General features: G+C 33.9%; 1 pseudogene; it reads left to right on the plus strand.

Moving 5' to 3' along the window:
• The first annotated feature begins 5,067 nt into the window (after nt 1-5,067).
• LOC141502268 (ras-related protein Rab-11B-like) lies at nt 5,068-5,693 on the plus strand (annotated as a pseudogene).
• The last annotated feature ends 13,670 nt before the right edge of the window (nt 5,694-19,363 follow it).

The following is a 19,363-nucleotide window of genomic DNA, read 5'->3' on the forward strand; positions in this document are numbered from 1 at the left end:
TAGGTGGTGTGTGTGGGGGGGCTAGGTGGTGTAGTGGATAAAGCACTGGCCTTGGAGTCAGGAGTACCTGAGTTCAAATCCGGCCTCAGACACTTAATAATTACCTAGGCATGTGGCCTTGGCCAAGCCACTTAACCCCATTGCCTTGCAAAAACTATTAAAAAAAATTAAAAACAAGTAAAAAAAAAGAATAGCAAGTGATGAAAAAAAGGTAAAGGAAGCTAGCTTAGTTCTACCAGGCATAAAACTATACTATAAAGCAGCAGTCATCAAAATTGCCTGGTACTAATCAAGAAATAGAGTAATGAAGCAGTGGTTTAGGATTGGATCAAAAGAAACTGCAGTAAACGATTGCAGCAATCCACTGTTTGACAAACCTAAACCAGCTTCTGGGATAATGACTCTATTTGACAGAAATTGTTGGTAAAACTAGAAAATAGTATGGCAAAAACTAGACATAGACCCATGTCTCACAGGCTATATCAAAACAATGCCAAAATGGGAACAAGATCAAGATTTAGACATAAAAATGACACCATAGATAAATTAATAAACAAAGAAATACTCTATCACATCTATGAAAAGGGAATAAATTAATGACCAAGCAAGAGATAGAGTACATTATAAATTACAAAATAAATGGTTTTGTCTATATTAGATTTAAATGGATTGGCACTACTAACATCTAAGCTGCCAAAATTAGAATGAAAGCAGAACACTAGGAAAAAATCTTCACAAATAAAAATTCTGATAAAGGTCTCATTTCTAAAGTATATAAAGAACTGCATCATATTTAAAAGGTCACAAGTTATTCTCCAATTGATAAATGGTCAAAGAATATGAACAGATAGTTTTCTAATGAAGAAATTAAATCTATATATAATCACATGAAAAAAGTATTCCAGATCATTATTAATTAGAGAAATGCAAATTAAAGCAATGGTAAGTTATCACTTCATATCTATCGTATTGGCCAAGATGAGAAAAAGGGAAAATGATCAATGTTAGAGAGGTTGTGTGAGGATTGGGATATTTATGCATTGTTGGTGGAGTTGTGAATGGATACAAGCTTTCAGGAGAGCAATATGGAACTATGCCCAAAGAGCAATAAAATTATTCATACCCTTTGACCCAGCAATTACAATTTGGGGTATATATATATATATATATATATATATATATATATATATATATATATATCCAGTAAAAATTATAAAAAAGGGAAAAGTCCTACATATTCCAAAATATTCATAGTAGCTCTTTTTTTGCACTGGCAAAAATTGGAACCTGGAGAGATGCCAATCAACTGGAGAATGGCTAAACAAGTTATGGTACATGAACACCATTGAATACTATTGTTCTACAAGAAATCATAAATGGTCAAATTCTAGAGAACTGAATGACATACAGGATCTGATGCTGAATGAAGGGAGTAGAATCAAGAGAATAATGTGGAAGAAGCTCCTCTCAGCAGTTCAGAGAGATAGAACAATTGTATTAGACCAGCTATGGACAATGGTATTCCCATCCAGAGGAAGTAAAAAGAAAAGAAAAGAAAACACACACACACACACACACACACACACACACACACACACACACACACACAAACAACAAACCTACATAATCTGATGAACACATTGTAAAAAATAATCTCCTATTTATCTCTTTCCCTTAATGCTAATTCCTCATATTGAAAATAACTAATCTGTAAATATGTTTATCAAAAATAAGCATGTACAATGCTAACCTGACTGCTCACCACTGAGGGGAGGGGAATAGGACGGAGGGTGGAAGGAAATTTTTTATCTTAAAAATATACATGTTCATATGGATGAAAATAAATTAAAAAATAAAAAGGAAAACACCTAACAAAATTGAACACATCAATAGTAAAACCAACAGAAATCATATGATCATCGCAATAGACTGAAAATGTCTGATAAAATGCAACACTCATTTCTTTTAAAAAGCACTAGAAAGTATAGAAATAAATTGTGCTTTCCTTAAATTAATAGTAGAATCTGTCTAAAACCAACAACAAATATTATGCATAATGGGAATAATTTTAGAGCATTTCCAATAAAATCAGGGGTGAAACAAGGATCCTCTTTATAACATTATTATTCAATATAGTATTAGAAATGCTATCTGTAGCAGTGAGAAGAAAAAGAATTTGTAGGAATAAGGATTGGCAATTAGGAAGCAAAACTTTCACTCTTTGTAGACGATGTGATGGTATACTTAGAAAACCAGAGAAAATCATCTAAAAAACCCTATGAAACAATTAGCAAGCTCAGCACAGAAGCAGGACTTAAGTTAAACCTTCATAAATCACAAGCATTTCTATATATGAACAACAAAGCCCAAGAAGAAGGGACAGAAAGAGAAATTCTAATTTGCAACATTAAATACTTGTTACCTACCTCACAAGAAAAATTCAAAAGTTGAATGAGCATTATAAAGCACTTCACCCTGATAAAGTAAGATCTAAATAATGGAAAAATGTCAAATGCTCATGGTTAGATCTAGCTAATATAATAAATATGAAATTTCTTCCCAAATTAAATTACTTACTCAGTGCCATACTAATCAAACTACCAAATAACTATTTTACCTAGCTTTAAAAATATTAACAAAATTCATCTGGAGCAACAAAAGAGCAAGAACAGCAAGGGAACAAATGAAAATAAAATGTAAAGGAAGACTACCTACCTCTACCAGATCTAAAACTTTACTATAAAGTTGCCAGTCTTCAAAACCGCTTGGTACTGGTTAAGATATAGAATAGTGCATCAATGGATTATGATAGGTCCAAAAGAAACAGTGGCATATGACTACAGTAATCTATTGTTTGACCAATTCAAAGACATCAGCTTCTGGGATAAGAATGAACTATTTGACAGAAATTGCTGGAAAAACTGGAAAATAGTATGGCAAAAACTAGGCATAGACCCACATCTCACACCCTATACCAAAATGAGGTCAAAATGGATACAGGATTTAGACATCATAAATAAATTAATAGACTGGGAAATACTCTGTCTTTCTGATCTAAGGAAAAGGGAAAAATTATGAACAAACAAGAATTTGTGTATATTACATACAATGGTATAATTTTTGCCTATTGTAAATTAAAAAGGTTTTACCCTTATAAAACCTAGTTGCCAAAATTAGAAGGAAAACAGACAGCTCGGAAACAAGCTTCACAATTAAGAGTTCTGTTAAAGGTCTCATTTTTAAAATATGTATAGAATTTCATCAAATTTGTAAGTTTAAAATTGACAATTGATAAATGGTCAAAGGATATTAATAGACAATTTTCAAATGAAATTAAAACTATATGCAATCATATTTAAAACATGTTGTTATTGATAGAGAAATGTAAATTACAAAGAAACTATGATTTCTCACATCACGCCTATCAAATTGTCCATGATGATAAAAAGGGAAAATGATCAATTTTGGGGAGGTTGTGTGAGGATGGGTACATTGTGAAATGATCCAACTGTTCTAGAGAGCGATATGGAGTTGTGGCCAATGAGCAATAAAACTGTTCATTCCCTTGGACAGCATAAAAAGAGGAAAAGTCCCATATGTTCCAAAATATTAATAGCAGCTCTTTTTTTGCAGTCATAATGAATTGGAAATGGAGGGGATGTCTATCAATTGGGGAATGGTTAAAGAAGTTATCTTATAAGAATATGATGGAATGCTACTGTTCCTTTAGAAACTATAAATGATTTTACTCTAGAAAAGTATGGAATGAATTACAGGATCTTATGCTGAGCAAAGAGAGCAGAACCAAGAGAACAATGGAGACATTAGCAACAATATTTTGAGATGATCAGTGATGAAGGAAGCAGCTCCTCTCAGCAGTTAAGAATGTTTGGACAACAATATTAGACCGACTATGGACAATGCTATCTTAACCAGAAGAAGAAAAACAAACCCTCAGAATTTGATGGACACTTAAAAATTTCTCTTATATATCTCTTTAAAATGAGTAATCTATAAACATATTTAATACAACTGTGCATGGACAATATTAACCTGATTTTTCATTGTTGATGGGAGGGAGGTGGTAAGGGAGGGTGGAAGTAAATTTTGTAATTTAAAAATATACATATGCTGATCATTGAATTTTGAAAATGTTTTATGACATTTGCAATAATAAAATAACAATAAAAATTAAAATAAAATAAAATAAATCTGTTCTACTCTATAGGAAAGTAGAGAGGGAGGGGAAAGGGGGGGAAAGGAAGAAGAGACTGAAAAAAGGGAAATCTAAGGTATGAGTGATAATATACTGTAAAATTTACAAGATATTTAAAAGTAGAAACGTAGAAAACATAAGTGAGGAGGAAAAAGAGGAAAGGAAAATAAAAACAAATGGCGAAAGATTACATGGAGGGAAATAAGGATAAATTAAAAATTATAATCACAAATTATTCTCTTGGTTCTTCTCCCTTTGCACAGCTTCTGATCCTGTAATTCATGCCATGCTTCTCTAGAGTCTGATCATGGAGCAATAGTATTTCACAATATTCTTATACTATAGCATGTTTAACCAATCCCTAAATGAGGGGATTTCAAATTCTTTGCCACTGCAAAAAAGGACTGCTATGAATGTTTTGGAACATGTGGGAAGTTTCCCTGTTTTTAATGATTTCTTCTTGTTATAGGCCTAAAATTGAAATTGTTGCATCAATGGGAATGAAGAGTTTTATTGCTCTTTAATCATATTCCCTCTCTGGACAAGTCTATTGAATAGAATTTCCTCTATTTTCACACCCTCTTTTCTTTCCCTCTAAAATTATTAATATTTGTTCCTCTTCCCCTGGTGTTATTTATCACTCAAGTCATATTAACTGGGTATCATCAATCACAGTTTGATTAATTGATTTCTTGATAAACTCAAAGTGTCATCAAAGTGCCATCACAGATTGATGTATTCATTGCTTAACTGTTTGATAAGCAGCATTGCCTCAAAGTTACTCAGTAACTGCCCCTCTTCTATCTCTTTAAAAGTATACTTTTCTGGATCCTGCCAGAAGAGCCAAGACAATGGGGACCCGTGATGACAAGTTCAAAGCTGTGCTGATTGATGACTCTGGTGTGGGAAAGAGCAACTTCCTTTCATGATTCACTCAAAACAAATCCAATTTGGAGCATAAGAGTACTACCAAGAGCATCCAGGTGAATGGGAAGACTATAAAAGCTCAGATCTGGGATGCAGCTGGTTAGGAGCAGTACCATGCAATCACATCACCTATTATGGAGGGGCTGTGGGAGCTCTGTTGGTCTGTAACATTGCCAAGCACCTGAAAAATGAGAATGTGGAATGTTGGATGAAAGAACTGTATGACCATGCTGACAACAACATTGTGAGCATGCTGGTGGGGAAACAAGAGTGACCTGTGCCACTTCTGTGCTGTGCTTACAGATGAGACCCAAGAATTTGCAGAGAAAAGCAATTTGTCTTTTATTGATACATCTGCCTTGGATTCAACCAGTGTGGAAGAAGGCTTTAAGAACATTCTCACAGAGATCTACCACATCATATCCCAGAAACAGATTGCTGATCTCTCTGCACATAATGAATCTCCTGGCAACAATGTGGTGGACATCAGTGTCCCCACAACCACTGATGGATGGAAATCTAACAACTCCAGTGCTGCCAGAACCTGTGACCACCTATGCTCAGAGGCTCCTTCCATGCCAGGGCTTACCTTGCTGTGTTTCAGTTAGAAACGTGTGTGTACATCTTTGCAGTTATCTGCTGTGATTCAGTGACTCTTTTTCATCCTGCTTTCTTCCCCATCCCCACCATCCATTTTTGAGCATTAACTGTAGGCCTGACTCTCCCTTTCCTCTCAGGCTCCCAGGAGAGTGGGCTGACTTTGGGCCTGGTCTTGTAGGCTGTGCTCCTGGAGGATGAGCTTTTGCTTTCCCCCTGGGCAATTCCACTTGGTTGTCTCATGATTCCTGGGAGCAGAAGGAGGAACCACAACCTCATTTATCATTACTGAAGGAAGACACACCTACCTGATTTGCTTTTGCATTTAGCCCAACATTTTCAATAAATCCTTAGATCTCTGGGGAAGATGGGAAGCAGGGAAGGGAGGAGGTATGTGGAAATTAAAGTAGGAAAACATTTTTTCCTCAGATATCCTGTTGTATCTAATTGGGATCCTCCAATGAGCATTGGTGTTCTCATTTTTTGGACAAAGACCCTTGGTGAGGCTGCTGGTAACACAGTCCCCAGAGCTTCATCCCTCACTTGTGTCTAACCTCTGGACCTGGTCCTGTGGAGAGTCATTGCTGGGTACCTCTTTTCCCAGGGAGAAGCCCAGGGAGTCCAGGGACAGGTGGAAACGATGGAATGATTTGTCAGCCACCAGAGAGAATTTTCTTCCTCAACTTGAGTTTCCATATTCTCTAAGTTCAACCTCTTAAAATATATTTGACACTTTAATTGTATTAAGAGAAGTACAATTCTCAAGAATTACAAAAGTTAAATCTTCACTTTTAGGGCTCTATACAATTTGATAATCTTGAGTAATATTTGTTTTGTTTTATTTTTCTCTTCCCCTTTTCTTTACCTTTTTATACATCTCTTTTTGTTTTTTATATTATTATGTATTATTTTATTAATGATTCAAAACTTTTAAAAACATAGTCATTGTTGGGTTGAAATTCTTTTTTTGAAAAGAGATTTTATTTATTTTGAATTTTACATTTTTCCCCCTAATCTTGCATCTTTCCCTCTACACCAAAAAAAGGCAGTCTGTTAGTCTTTACATTATTTCCATGGTATGCATTGATCTATGTTGAATATGATGAGTAAGATATTATATCCTTAAGGAAGAAAAATAAAATATGTGATAAAGAAAAACTAAATTATAAGAAAACTTTTTTTCTTTTTAAATTAAAGGTAATAGTCTATGGTTTTTGTTCAAATTCCACAATTATTTCTTTGGATACAGATGGCATTATCCATTGCAGATTCCCCAGAATTATGCCTAATTGTTGTACTGTTGGCTTGAGCAATTCTATTAATGTTGACCGTCATTTCCATATTGCAGTTAGGGTGTACAATGTTCTTCTAGTTCTGCTCATCTCACTTAGCATCAGTTCATGCAAATATTTCCAGGCTTCTCTGAATTGCCATCCCTCCTGGTTTCTAAAAAAAGCAGTAGTGTTACATCACATATATATATGTATATATACATACATATATACATACATACACACACACACACACACATATATATATATATATATATATATATATATATATATATATATATATATATATATATACACAACAGTACAACAGTTCATTATGCCATTCCCGAACTTATGGACATTCGCTTGATTTCCAATTCCTTGCCACCACAAACAAGGCTGCTATGAATATTTTTGTACAAGTGATGCTCTTACCCTTTTCCCTAACCTCTTGAGGTCATAGACCCTCTAGCAGTTTTGCTGGAACAAAGGATATGCACATTTTTGTTGCCTTTTGGGCATAATTCCAAATTGTTCTCCAGAAAAGTTGAATCGGGTACACAGCTCCACCAGAAATGAATTAGTGTCTCAGATTTCCCACATCCCTTCCAACATTGATTATTGTCCTTTCTGGTCATATTGGCCAGTCTGAGAGGTATGAGCTGAAACCTCAGAGATGCTTCAATTTGCATTTCTCTGATAATTAGTGATGTAAAGTAATTTATCATATGACTATGGATCCCTTTGATTTCCTCATCTGTAAATTGCCTTTGCATATCCTTTGACCAATGAGGAATGGCTTGCTTTTTGAAAAAAAATGACTCAGTTCTTTGTATATTTTAGAAATGATTGCTTTGTCAGAAATACTAGACATAAATTTTTTCCCAATCTACTACATTTCTTTTTATCATAATTACTGTGGTTTTATCTGTGCAAAACCTTTTTAATTTAATGTAATCAACATTGCCTAGTTTGTTTTTAATGATGTTCTCCATTACTTCCTTGTTCGTGAACTCCTTCCCTTTCCATAGTTTTGACAGGTAAACTATTCCTTGACCTAGTTTGCTTATAATATTGTTTTTTATGTCTAAGTCCTATACCCATTTTGATCTTGTCTTGGTATATGTTTTGTAATATTGTTCTAATCCAAGTTTCAGCATTAGTAACTTCCAAGTTAACCAACAGTTTTTATAAAAGAGAGAGTTTTTATCCCAATAACTGGAGTCTTTGGGTTTATCAAACAGCAGATTACTGTAGTCACTTCTTGATATTGCACCTGGTTTATTCCACTGATCCACCATTCTGTTTCCTGGACAATAACTCACAGTTTTGATGTTTTATAATATAATGTTAGATCTGGAAGGGCTAAGCCACCTTCTTTTGCACTTTTTTCATTAAATCTCTGGATATCCTTACTTTGTATTTCTCCATATGAATTTAATTATAATTTTTTTGTAAATCATTAAAGTAATTTTTTGGAATTTTGATTGGTAGGGAACTAAGCAAGTAGTTAATTTTGGTAGAACTGTCATTTTTATTTTATTTGCTTTGTCTATGCATGAGCAGTTAATATTTGTCTAGTTATTTAAATATGATTTTATTTTTGTGAGAAGTGCTTGTAATTGCTTTCAAAAAGTTTTTGAGTTTGCCTTGGCAGGTAGACTCCCAGGTATTTTAGATTGTATGAAGATACTTAAATGGGATTTATCTTTCTAGCTCTTTCTGCTGTACCTTGCTAGTCATACATAGAAATTCCATAGATTTATGAGGGTCTATTTTATATCTTGAGACTGTTAAATTTACTAATTATTTCTAGGAGTTTTTTAGATAATTTTTTAGGATTCCCTAGGTATGTCATCATGTCATCTTCAAAGAGTGAGAGTTTTGTCTCTTCCTTCCCAATTCTAATTCCTTCAATTACTTTTTCTTCTCTTACTGCTGAAGCTAACATTTCTAATATGATATTGAGGAGTAGTGGTGGTAATGGGTGTCCTTGTTTCACCCCTGATCTTATTGGGAATGCCTTTAGCCTATCCCCATTGCACATAATCCTTTTAGATGGAAGACAGACCTTGAAGTAGGTGTTCTTCTCTTAGTTTATCTTTCCGAGTTTTGTCACTCAGGTTTCTATTATGAGGTTTGTTTCATATTATATATATATAAGGGAAGATCAGGAGACATTGGCACAGGGCCAGTCTTCTCTCTGCCATCTTGGCTGGAAGTGTGCCTGCACATTTTTAACCTATAATATGAAATTTGCTTTCTCAGTGGGAGGAGTGAGATGGGAGGTAGGGAGATAACTTGAAACTCAAGGTTTTATATGTAAATGTTGAAACTTGCTTTTCTAGGTAGTGGGGTAAAAAATTTAAAAATTAAAAATTAAAATAAATTTTTAAAATGAGGTAACATGTCAAATCTTAAATCAAATCAGTTCTTATGAAATATTTCATATCTCTAAAAATTCTACAACTAAATGCCAAATTATAAATCCTGAAAATCAAAGATGAGGTTAAAAAAATTGAAATAATTCTATTGAACTAATAAATGAAACTAGAACTGGTCATATGGACAAACTCCCCCAAAACATATTAACATTTGTTAACATGATAGGGTTAACATTTTGGGATACCTTTCTAGAGGGGATCAATGTATTTTTTCAAAAATTATTGGATTACCATTAAGAGGTTTGTTTCATATTATATATGAGGGATGATGAAGAGACCTTAGCACAAGGCCTGACTTCTCTCTGCCATCTTGGCTGGAAGTCTTATGCATCTCTCTTGACTGAATTTTCTTTTCAGTTCTGTTCTGTTAGGAAATTTTGGAAGTCCTCTATTTCATTGAACATCCATCTTTTCCCAGGACACAATATTTTGCATTTTGAAGGCAATGTATACATGGTTATAATCCCAGGTCCTTTGCCCTCCAATACATATATGGTATTCCAGGTCTTCTGGTGCTTCAATGTTGAGGCTGATAGGTCCTGTGGAAATCTGATTGTGCTTCTTTTGCATTCAAATTTCTTTCTTTTCAGTGCTTGCAGCATTTCCTCCTTTATTTGAGACTTCTGGAATTTGATTATAACAGCCCTTAGAGTTTTTATCCTAGGGTCTCTTTCTGAAGGGGTTCTGCATATTCTTTAAATGGATGTATTGTCTTGTTGCTCTAGCAGATTTGGACAGTTTTTCTTGAAAATTTCTTGCATTATTTTCTCCTGGTTCTTTTTTTGGGGGATATAGAATTTCTAGTAGTCTGATGTTTCATAAATTATCTCTCCTAGTTCTATTTTCCAGGTTGTTTATTATTCCTAAAAGGTTCTTTTCATTTTCTTGATCTTTTCAGCTTTTTTATTTTGTTTGATGGATTTTTGTAGTCTTGTATATTCATTGGTTTCTATTTGTTCAATTCTAATTTTTACAGTTTTCTTTTCTTCAATTAACTTTTTTTCAAGCTTCACTTGGACTTTGCTTTTTTAAAATTTATTTACTTTTTATTAATATGCACATGTAGATTTTTAAGTAACAAAATTTCCTTTCACCTTCCTTTCCCACTCCCTTCCCTTCAGCAGTGAACAGATTAGCATTGTACACACATATTTTTGATAAATATGTTTACAAATAAGTCATTTCCAGTATGAAGAATCAAGATTAAGGGAAAGAAATACATAATGGCTGTAATGTGTTCATCATATTCTGAAGGGTTGTTTTTATGTTTGTATTTTTTGTTTTGTTTTTCTTCCTCTGGTTGGGAATAGCATTGTCCATAGCTGGTCTGATATGTTTGTCCTAGATCTCTGAACTGCTGAGAGGAACTGCCTCCATTAAGTTTGATCATCTCACAATAATATTTTCCAGTTTCTTTTTTTGTGGGGTTTTTATGTTTTTTTTTTACAAGGCAATGGGGCTAAATGGCTTGCCCAAGGCCACACAGCTAGGTAATTATTAAGTGTCTGAGGCCATATTTGAACTCAGGTGCTCCTGATTTCAGGGCCAGTGCTCTATCCACTGTGCCACCTAGGGGGCCAGTAGTCTGATGATTCATAGTTTTTCTCTCTGGGAATCTATTTCCGGGTCATTTGTTAACCTTAAAAGGTACTTTATATTTTTCTTCTATTTCTTCAGCCTTTTTGATTTGCTTGATGGAATCTTGTAGTCTCTCAGATTCATTGATTTCTATTTGTTTAATTCTAACTTTGTGGGGTTTTATTTACTTTACTTATGTTTTATGTTTGTGTTTATATTTTTTTGGTTTTTGCAAAGCAGTGAGGTTGAGTGACTTACCCAGCCTCACACAGCTAGGTAATTATTATGTGTCTGAGGCTGATTTTGAACTCAGGTCCTCCTGACTCGAGGGCTGGTGCTCTAGTCACTGTGCCACCTAATTGCCTCCTATGTTTCCTTTATAAAGGTGTGAATTCTTTTGTCAATTTTTCCTAATTTTCCTGCATGATTATCATTTCTTTTTTTTCCTCATTTTTCATATGTAAAGAAAGATGGCCTGACTCTCCAAGATCTAAAACTATACTGTGAAGCTGCAATCATCAAAACTGACTGTTACTATTTTAAGAAGTAAGGCACTGGACCAATGGATTAGGAAAAGTACAAAAGAAACAGTTGTGAATGCCTATAGTGATCCATTGTTTGCCAAACTCAAGAAATTAGCTTCTGGAATAAGAACGCAGTCTTTTTTTTTTTTAAGGGAACAAAGTTATTTATTATTACACAGCTTCATAATGTTCAATCATGGTACACTTTACTGTACACAGGAGCACATTTTTTATTACAAGATGTTAACAAAAGTCCAAGCCCAAGGTTTCTTGCAGAGCAGTGCAAGAATTTCCCAATGACTGTCCATGGCTCAGCTTAAAACAGGTCCCTTTTACTTCTGAAGGAATGTAACTAACGACAGTGCTGAATACCAACAAAAAGCATGTGGCCATGTGACTTTGAAGTTGTACATTTCATTTCACTGGTAGGTCTATATTACCTGGACCAGGATTTCGCTGTGTGCAAGATAAAACTGACCCCTCCAGGAGTATTCTTTACCATAGAGTTTCACACATCAACCTGTCTTTCGAAGAAATAATGTTTGTTTACTTTTCACATATATTTCAAAGTAATAAAAGTTTGAAGGAGGAATAAGTCAAAATCTTGAGGATTAAAAAAGGCATCCTTTGGCTTCTGAAAGGGAACGGAAATGAGGTTAGGTTAAGGTAACAAATCACAATTTGCATATGCGCGCGCACACACACACACACACACACACACACACACACACACACACACAGACACAAAGAATTTGGCAAGAGTAACATAACGCAGCATTTTCTGCCAGTTGTTTTTACGGAAATGTTTTGCAGAGATTAAATGGGAGTAAGATCTGATAGCTTCAAGAAATGCCAATCATCTCTACATCTTTAATGTGCTAATCTGCTCTTTAATTGAACCCCTAGGGTGACATTACCTTGTAGAAATAACTGCTACAAGGAAATTTTTCATGTTCCAAGAAAGTTGTATTTCTTTTTCCTATACCATTCAGGAGTAGAAGTGGTAAACATTCCAACTCTATAGGGTACTTTTTTGACTTTGTAGAGGAAAAGATAAACATCAAAGTAAAATCTTTATTGGCTTTGCTTCTTTATGTATGTAATCTTTTTAAAAAATTGCCTATTTAAGAACTCATTCTTTAACCAAAATTGTTGGGACAGCTAGTAAAGAGTTGACACAACCTAGGCATAGACCAGCATCCCACACCCTATAACAAAATAAGGTCAAAATGGGGAGATTAATTAGAAATAAAAGGTTATACTATAGACCTATTAACAAATCAAAATGAACTCTGTATGATGTGTGGAAAGGGGAGAAATTTATAATCAAACAAGAAAGAGAGTACATTATAAATTGCAAAATGGATAATTTTGACAATAGTAAATAAAAAAAGTTTTTGCACTTAATAAAGCAATTTTGACAAGATTAGAAGGAAAACAGGAAGGTGAGAAGTAATTTTCATAGCTGGGGGCATCTAATAAAGCTCTCATTTCTAAAATAGAAAGAATTGAATCAAATTTATATGGTCATAATTGAGAAATGGTCAAAGCACATGAACAGGCACTTTTCAAACTATGAACTCAATGCCATATAGAATCATTTCAAAAAAGTCTCCAAATCATTACTGATTAGATAAATTACAAATTTTAACAACTGTGAAATACCACCTTGCAACTATCAGATTGACTAAAGGTCAAAAGGGAAAAAGATCAATGCTGGAGAGGTTGTGGGAGAACTTGGGACATTAATAAACTATTGGTGGAGTTGTAAACTAATCCAACCATTCTTCAGAGCAATGTGGAACTATTCCCAAAATTGATAATATGCTTTGATTTACCAGTGCTACCAATATCCAGAAGTAATGATAAAATAAGAAAAAAGTTCCACATATTCTAAAATATTTATAACAGTCCTTTTTGTAGTGGCAAAGAATTGTAAATTGAGGGAATCCCCATCAGTTGGGAAATGGTTGAATAAATTATAGCATATGAGCATTAAGGAGTACTGTTGTTCTATAAGAACCCATGAATTGACAGACTCTAAAGAAGCATGGAAAGTGATGTTGAGTGAGGGGAGCCGAACAAAGAGAACATTGTATAAATTATGAATAACATTGTGAATTGATCAACTTTGATGGCTGAAGCTCCTCTCAGTAGTTCAGACAGGTAAGACAATCTTGGTAGATGTATTTTGGACATCCATATGAAGGAAAAAATGAAGCAAACAAAAAACAAACTACAGAACCTGAATCAATACTGTTCACTTTTTAAAAATTTCTCTTATGATTTTACTTCCTATCTTATGGGTTTCTTTCTTTTCCTTTAGTTCTAATTCCTCATACAGAAAATGACTTATCTCTAAACATCTTAAACATCAACAGATATGTACAATGTTCACCAGATTGTTCACTACTGAAGGAAGGGGGAAGGAATGGAGGGTGGAAAGAAATTATGTAACTTTAGATATGTTTATGTATATGGATGAATGCTGGAAAAATTTCACAACATGTATTTGAAAAATAATATAAAATATCAATTTGGAAAAAAAGAGGAGAAACAAAAGGAAATAAAAGGAGTATGACAAGGAAGACAAAAAAGAAAGGAGAAAAACATTTTATTCTTCATGTTAAGAGTATGGCAGGGGCAGCTAGGTGGTTGAGTGAATAGAGCACGGGCCCTGGAGTCATGAGGACCTGAGTTCAAATCCAGCCTCAGACAATTAATCATTACCTAGCTGGGTGGCCTTGGGCATATAACTTAACCCCATTGCCTTGCAAAAAACTAAAAAAAAGCATATGGCACAAAATATATAAATATTGCATATATTCTAAAACATGTAAATGCAAGCATACACACAAATATGCATGTGCATAAACAGGGCAAAATAATGTAAAGGAAGATCTTCTATGAATCACTGTTCTGTATCTAACAGAAGAGATCTGAACAGGAAAGTACACATAAATATGCATACTACCAGAAACAGAAAAGTAAGGAATATAGTATAAAAAATATTTAAAATTTTAAATTTAAGCTGGATGGAATAAGGAGAGAGAGAGAAGTGATTTAAGAAGAATTTCCACTATACAATTTGAATTAATCAATTAATCAAAAAAAACTTCAATTTCTTTTCACACCACAAATAAGACATTTTGAAGAGCAAGGCAAATAAAAGAACCAATTATTATAGTCAAGGTTGCATGGAGAGAGAGAAATGCTATTTTAATTATATATTATTACTATGGAAATCCAAAATGGCAAATAAGAGAGTTTATATTTAAGGTGTTAGTGGTAAATTTTTGTACTTCTGTTATTGTTATATCTTTAAATAATTATCTCTTTGTAAATTTTTTGTTAATATTAATTATATAGATTTAATTAGTTAATAAGTGATATTGATCCAAGATTTTCTAAAAGACAGTCAATTTTGAATATCTTTGGAAAGCTAAATAAGCTTTAATCTTTAGATGATTAAAACTGCATTGCAATTTTTGGGTCACTCTGCATAGTTCTTTTAAGGATTATGAAGTATTTGACATTTAGTGTCTCAGATGTAGACTCAGAGGACCAGAGATTAAGTGGCTTGACAAGAATGTTTCAGGTAACTTAGATTTTCCTCTCTTAAACATAGTCATTGTGTCCTGCTGATGAACTAGTGAACACTCTCATTTAAGGAGTATTGTTATCTCAATTTCCAATTATGTATTTAGCTAAATTATTTTATAGTATATTAAGAACACAATATACCCGCTTGCACAAAACTGCTGTAATCATTCTTCTGATCATTTACCATCTGTTTCTGTCATGACTGAAATTTGTCTGAATGATTTTAGTGCATGACAAATGAGGTCAGGTAACCTAGAATAGTTACTTGAAAGGTTCAAACTGTCCTTCAACAAATATTAATCATTCAGCATTTGGATGACAAATGGGACTGTCACTAATGGGGATTATAATGGGTATAAACATCAGGAGGTCTAAATTTACATTTGCATATGCTGATTGAATTAGATTATATTCAAAGTTGTTTTACATCTATCAGGGAGATGCAAACTACATTATTACAGTCTAGAAAAAGACTTCAGCCTATTAGAATGATTGATATGTATAGGCCTTGGAAATTTAAAGAAGTCTTAACAAAGAATACTTGGAATAATATTTTTAGTAGAAACAAAATAGGTGAAGTCAATAAGCTCCATCCCAAACAATAAAATGGCTTAATACCTGGATTTGAGATAAGATATTTTGATGTCAATAATTCATTGTCTTTTAAAGTTTCTCTCTGTGTGTGTGTGTGTGTGTGTGTCTGTTTGTGTGTGTATGGACAAGAAGAAGATAGAAGCATGATCAGAAAGATTACTGAACCACTGAGTTCCTCAAACTCATTTTATAAAATTATAAACATTAAACTTTCATTAGAAAGGCAAATTCCCTAGGAACTGAACATTTGGCTTGGTTAAGTTGTGAGGGACATTATTTGTATTAGCAAATTCTTTTCTTTTTAATTTTAATTTTATTTCTTTCTACCCTCCTTTCAGGAGAGTGCAGTCAGGTTACCATTGTAAATACACATTTTGGATAAACATGTTTACATATTAATCATTTTTAGTATGAGGAATTAGTATTAAGAGAGAGAGATACATAAAAGATCATTTTATAAAGTGTTCATCAGATTCTGAAGAGCTGTTGTTTTTTTTAAAATTTTGTTTTGTTTTATTTTTATTCCTCTGGATGGGCATAACATCGTGCCTAGCTGGTCTAGTATAGCTGTCCTAGCTCTCTGGTCTGCTGATAGGAGATGCTTCCATTAAGGTTGATCATCTCACAATGTTTTTGTACATTGTTCTCTTAGTTCTTCTCCTTTCACTCAGCATCAAATCCTGTAAGTCATTCCATACTTCTCTAGAGTCTGACCATTTATGGTTTCTTACTGAACAATAATATTCCATAGTATTCATGTACCATAACTTATTTAGTCATTTCGCAATTGATGGGTATCCCCTCAAATTCCAATCCTTTGCCACTACAAAAAAGAATGTGATGTATATTTTGGAACATGTCAAACCTTTCCCATTTTTCCATAATTTCTTTTCGATATAGCCTAGACCTAGAATTGAAATTACTGGCTCAAAGGCTATGAATAATTTTATTTATCTTTGGGCATAGTTGCATATTGCTCTCCAGAATGGTTGGCTTTGTTGACAACTCCACCAGCAATGAACACCAATGTCCCAATCTTCCCACAACCTCTCCAACATTGATCATTTTGCCTTTTTTCTCATCTTGGCCAATCTTATACCTGTGAGGTGAAACCTCATTGTTGTTTTAATTTGTATTTCTCAAACCAATAACAATTTGAACAATTTTGTAGGATTCTATATAGGTTTAATATTTTCATTTCACAACTTGTCTTATTCTTTGACCATTTATCAATTGAGGAATGAGTTGTAATCTTATAAATTTGATGCAATTCTCTATATATATTAGAAATGAAACCTTTATCAGCATTCCTAGTTGTGAAGCCTGCTTCCCAGGTTTTTGCTTTCCTTCTAATTTTTTGGCAGCATTGATTTTATTAGTGTAAACCCTTTTTAATGTAATAAAATAAAAATCATTAATTTTTCAGTTTATAATATCATCTAATTCTTGTTTCTTCATAAATTTATCCCCTTTACATAGATCTGATAGATAGATTATTTATTGGTCTATTAATTTATCCATGTTATTGTCTATTGTGTCTAAATCCTGTGCCCATGCTGACTTCATTTTGGTAAAGGGTATGAGATGTGAGTCTATGCCAAGTTTTTGCCATATTATTTTCCAGTTTTCCCAACAATTTTTGTCAAATAGTGAGTTCTTAGTTCTTATTCCACAAGCTGATTTGTTTGAGTTTGTCAAATAGTATATTGATGTAGTCATCTACTGTGGTTTCTTTTGAACCTGTCCTAATCCACTGATCCATTACTTTATTTCTTAACCAGTACCAAGCTGGTGACTTGTGCTTTATAGTATAGTTTAAATATAGTAGATCTAGGTGGATCTAGAGCTACGCCACCTTCCTTTACATTGTTTTTTTTTTTTTCATTAGTTCCCCTTTTGTTGCTCCAAATGAATTTTGCTACTATTTTTTCAAGCTTGGCAAAGTCTGGAAGAGTTCAGTCCATTTCTCCAGGATCTTCCTTATCATCCCTATTTCTGAGAAAATGAGATGCACCATTGATCTTTGGTCTTAATTAGCCTTCAGAGCATCATAAAATCACTTTGTTTTGTTACTGTCTGCATAACACTGAATTTTATCTGCTTTCTTACTGAACCAAGAGTCCTGCATCTCTCTAAGCTTCAATTATGTTTTACTTTTAATGAAATTAAATGAAATTTTTAAATTTCATTATTAGAAATGGATGAAAAATCCTTCTGGTAAACCCTGTGGAATTCTCATTTTTCATTTAGTAGTTTCTGTATTTTCCCATCAGTTTCATCAAATCAGCCATTATGAGTATTCTGTACCAAATGAACAAATGAAGGGCTGTACAAGAGATCTCTGAAAACTGATCACTCTTTTTTTTTGGCTCTATTATTGTCAACTGTGTGTTGCCTCAGGTTTCCCTCCAAGTTACCAACAAAAAGAGAGACACTGTAACTTTTTGACATCATTTCTACCTGTAGTCATTTTGCCTTATGGCTGCAGTTTTAGTTGAATGTGAATATTTAGCTTAGAGAGAATGAATCTGTTATCAGTCCAACACTCTGCATCACACATGTCTTTGTCACTCTTCCATTTGGTCTCTCCTCCTTTCAATCACATAGTCTATTATTTGCCAATGTTTGCTATGAGGGTGAATCCAGGAAGTCTTATTATATTTAGGGAAATGAAAGATGGTGTTTGTGATGATAAAGTGTTCAAGTCTTCAGTTGAAGGTGGCCGTTGTTGGTGACATTTCTAACTCCATTCCTCCCAAGGACATATTGTGTCATCTCTGGAAATCTGAGCCTACTCTAGTATTAAAGTCACCCAGAGTTATGAGATAATTCTGTTTGATGATAAAGGTATTTGCATTGTCATCAAATTTTTTCTTTGACTTCATCAGGGTTTGTCAAGGTGGAAGCATAAGTACTGATGGTGGTGGCAAAATGCTTTCCTGGAAGTGGAAATCTCATTCTAATGAATCTGTTTTTAACTTCTTTTGTTAGGTATTCAAAAATGTTGCCTGGATTAATTTTTGATTGCAAAATCTATCCCAACTTCATGGCACTCTGCTTCATTATGGTCACTCCAGGAAAAACTTGTATCCAGCTCTGATTTCATGAAACTAGTCTTCATTTGCCAGTTTTGTTTCACTTATGGCTGCTACATGGGTGTGATACCTACTCAGTTCTTTTACAACATGTGCTGTTTGTCTTTTAGCTCTCTTGGATCTTGTGTTGTCCATGCATGTGTGCACATTCCATAAACTGATGGTAAGTGAAATCTGCTTTGAAGAAGTTTTTGTAGATTTTTCAGTGTCTCATCTGCACTGTGGGATCTCCATCTGGTTGGCTAAGCAAATTACTTTTGGCACCCTTTTCCAGCCCCTTCTTCACATCAGCATGTGAGCAGTGTGATCCTTAGAACGGGTGCTCAGTTACCCAGGGGGCTGCCAAATCTCACTGCTGCTTTCAGTGGGAAACTATCATACGTTCTGGGCCACTTATGTATAGGGTTGTGACTACAGGTCCCAGTGTATCTGCAACTGCTGCTTTGTTACTTTTGAGTTGCCATAGGACTGTGAGGAATGGCAAAGTACAGGTGATATATGTTTGTGTAAATTG

This window comes from Macrotis lagotis, chromosome X (genome assembly GCF_037893015.1).
Source record: "Macrotis lagotis isolate mMagLag1 chromosome X, bilby.v1.9.chrom.fasta, whole genome shotgun sequence".
NCBI classification, from domain to species: domain Eukaryota; kingdom Metazoa; phylum Chordata; class Mammalia; order Peramelemorphia; family Peramelidae; genus Macrotis; species Macrotis lagotis.